Here is a 3534-nt window from a genome sequence, read left to right on the forward strand (position 1 = left end):
AGTGGTATGGCACGTGCGTGGCAAGTGCGAGGTCCTAAATTGAATTCCTGGCGCGTGCACATACACACACACACACACACACACACACACACACACACACACACTCCACACACACACAAAGACAATTTTTTTTTGAAATGAAATCAGTAAATGTGAAAGTGAATTGAATAGAGAGTTCTCAAAAGAAGGAGTACGAATGGCAATGGCCAATAAGTATATGGAAAAATGTGCGATAGCTTTAGCTATCAAGGAAATGCAAACCAAAGCTACACTGAGATTCCATCTCATCCCAGTCAGAATGGCTGTCATCGAGTATCCAAAAACAGTGAGCGTTTATGTTAGTGCAGGAAAAGGAACCCATGCTATTGGTGTAAATACAAACTAGTGCAACCACTGTGGAAACCCATGATTCCCAAAAAGGCTAAAAGTAGTTACAGCATTTAATCCAGTTAGACCATGCCTTAGTATATAGTGATAGTGTCCATATTCATAGTTGTGTAATTCATAATAACTAAGGCATTGAAAAAGCCTAGATGCCCATCAACAGATGTTTTTTTGCGGAACTGGGGATTGAACTCAGGCCCTTGTGCTTGCCAGGCAAGCACTTATTCTACTGAGCTATCTCCCCAGCCCCCCATCAACAGATGGATGGCTCAAGAAATCAGTACGTATATACACTGGAGCATTATTTACCACAGACAGAGACAGAATCATGTCCTTTGCAGGAAAATGGGTGGAACTTGTTTATTATGTTGAGCAAAATCAGCGAGTCTCAGAAAGGTAAAAATTTCAAGCTTTCTAAAAATGAAAGCACTGGGGAACGTAGGACAGGAATCTAGAAGGTGGATTCTTGGAGATGGGGAAGAGGACTGCAGGGGGGAGGAAAAAAAGGGGGGTACTGGGGATGAAAATATGTTCTGTGCAGGTACTGATGTGCTGTAATGCATCATTATCTTGCACTATTAATATGCATCAACCAAAGAAGAGAGTATTTGATCAACTTCAGAACAGAGCTCTGAAGTACCCCTAAGATACTCACTGCAAAGTTCTGCAGGACAATATTTTTTTTCAAAGTTTTATTGATAAACAAATAGCAATGAGACAGTTTCAAATCAAATCAGAAGTACAGTTTCAACAAATAACACACTGCATATATTATTCTTAGTGGTTAATTGCTGTACAAGATGTGGACTTGTGATCCTATTTACAAACATCATTAGAACAAATCATTCTATTCATTAAGAGAATGTAACTATATATCTATCCCAACCTCTTTGAATACACAGATACAAAATGGACATTCATCTGTATGCCCCATTTTTTGTAAGTTCCGTTATTGAATATAGGACAATTTTTTTTTATCCACTGAGCTATCTTCCTGGCCCCTGGACAATTTGAGAATAGGTGAAATGCCTGAGTGTTTGCCCCTCCAACAGAGGGTGCTTTGAGAAGATGAGGATGTATCAGTCAGGTCTCTATGAATTTCTAAGACTACCTACCTGTCCTTCTGAGTAAGCAGAACAGGAAAACATGCTTGTCAGTTTATTAAAAAATAAAAACAGAACTTTGCTACATTGACTGATTGATTGGTTGATTGATTGATACTGGGGATCAAATCCAGAGACACTCTACAGTGGGCTACATCCCCAGAACTTTTCTCTTTTTGTTGTTTCAGAACTTTTTATTCTTTACTTTGACACAAGGTCTTCCTAATTTGGCCATGCTGGCCTCAAACTTATAATCCTCTTGCATCAGCCTCCCAAGTACCTGGAATTACAAGCATGTGCCATCATGTGTGACTTTACTTAAATCATAGAAGTACAACATTAACTATGCAGATACTGTTTGAAGAGAATTGTTTTCTTAACAAAGTTCCAATCCAGGAACATTGGATATATCATCTTTTATTTGGATTGTGATTCAATAAGCAATTTTTTCAAGTGCGGGGAATTAAATCTAGGCCCTTTGCAGTGAGCTATATTACCACCTGTTTTTATTTTATTTATTATTTATTTATGTGTGTGTGTGTGTGTGTGTGTATGTCTGTGTGTGTGTGTCTGTGAGGGTCTCACTATATAGCCCAGGCTGTCATCCAACTCTCAGCGTTCCCCCAGCCTTAGCCTCCCAAATGTTGGCATTACAGGTTATAGGCATATACCACCACAGCCAGCCCAAGCTCTTTTTTTTCCAATCAGATTTTATGGTATCATCTTATATATACATAATGATCACATTCATCAAAGAGAATTTATAATTGTGTGTCTGATTTATTTCATTTAAGATTATGGTCTCAAGTGCATCCATTTTACCTAGGAATGCCTGAAGCTTGTCCTTCTTTACATCTTTTTTATCCATTTAGCAGTTGATGGGCATTTGGGCTATTTCTATGGGTTAGCTATTAGAAGCTATGTAGCTATAAACATGGGTGTGCATATATAGCTGTGGAATGCTGCTTTTAATTCTTCTGGGAAGATACTCAGCAGGGAGATAGGTGGGCCAAGTGGAACTTCCCATTCTAGTTTTTTGAGGAATCTTCACAGTGGTTGTACCAGTCTACACGCCCATCAGCAGTGGAGAAGAGTTCCTTTTTCTCCACAGTCCTCCAGCATTTGTTATTGGTTGATTTCTTGATAACAGCAATTCTTTCTTGGGTGAGATAGAATCTCAGTGTTGTTTTAATTTGAATCTCTCAAGTGACCGACCAGTGATGTTAAGCATTTTTTCATGTATTTATTTGCAGTCTGCACTTTTTCATCTGAGAAGATGCCCATTTTGGGATTAAGTTTTAAATTTGGAGGTCTGGATTTTTTAGTTCTTTATATGTTCTCAATAGTAATCCTTTGTCTGAGGAACAGCTGACAAATATTTTTTCCCATTGTGGGTTGTCTCTTCACTCTGTAGGTGGTTACTCTTGCTATGTAAAAAGCTGTTACTATTTATTTATTTTTGTGTGTGTATTTGTTTGTTGCAGGGTCTCACTGTGCAGTTAAGATCCATGATGGTCCTTCTACTTTCAGCCTCCCCAGCACTGGGATTACAGGCATATACCACTATGCCCGGACTCTGGCTCACTTAGCCTGCCCTGGTGCAGCATGTGGTGCCTGGGATCAAACAGCGGTCCCTGTGCTTGCCTAAACTTGCCTAAGCAGGTGTTTTAGTCCACTGAGCTATCTTACTGGACCACAAAAAAGCTTTTCAATAAGATGAGATGCCAGTTTTTTATTATTTGTAATAGTTCTTGTGTGAATGGGGTTTTAGTCATAAGATCTTTACCTATACCAATGTCTTTAAGAGTTCTACCTATTCTATTCTCCAGCAGATTTAATGTTTCTGTTTTAATATTTAGATCGTTGATCTACTTCAACTTTAATTTTGTGTGTGGTGAAAGATATGAGTCAGCCTACCAATTTGATTTGAAACTGTCTCACTGCTATTTGTTTATCAATAAAATTATGGGAAAAAAGATATGAATCAGTTTTAATCTTCTGCATGTGCAAAGCCAGTTTTTCCAGCACCATTCATCAAAAAGGCTGT

This window comes from Octodon degus, unplaced genomic scaffold, assembly GCF_000260255.1.
Source record: "Octodon degus isolate 3935 unplaced genomic scaffold, OctDeg1.0 scaffold00032, whole genome shotgun sequence".
Classification (NCBI taxonomy): Eukaryota; Metazoa; Chordata; class Mammalia; order Rodentia; family Octodontidae; genus Octodon; species Octodon degus.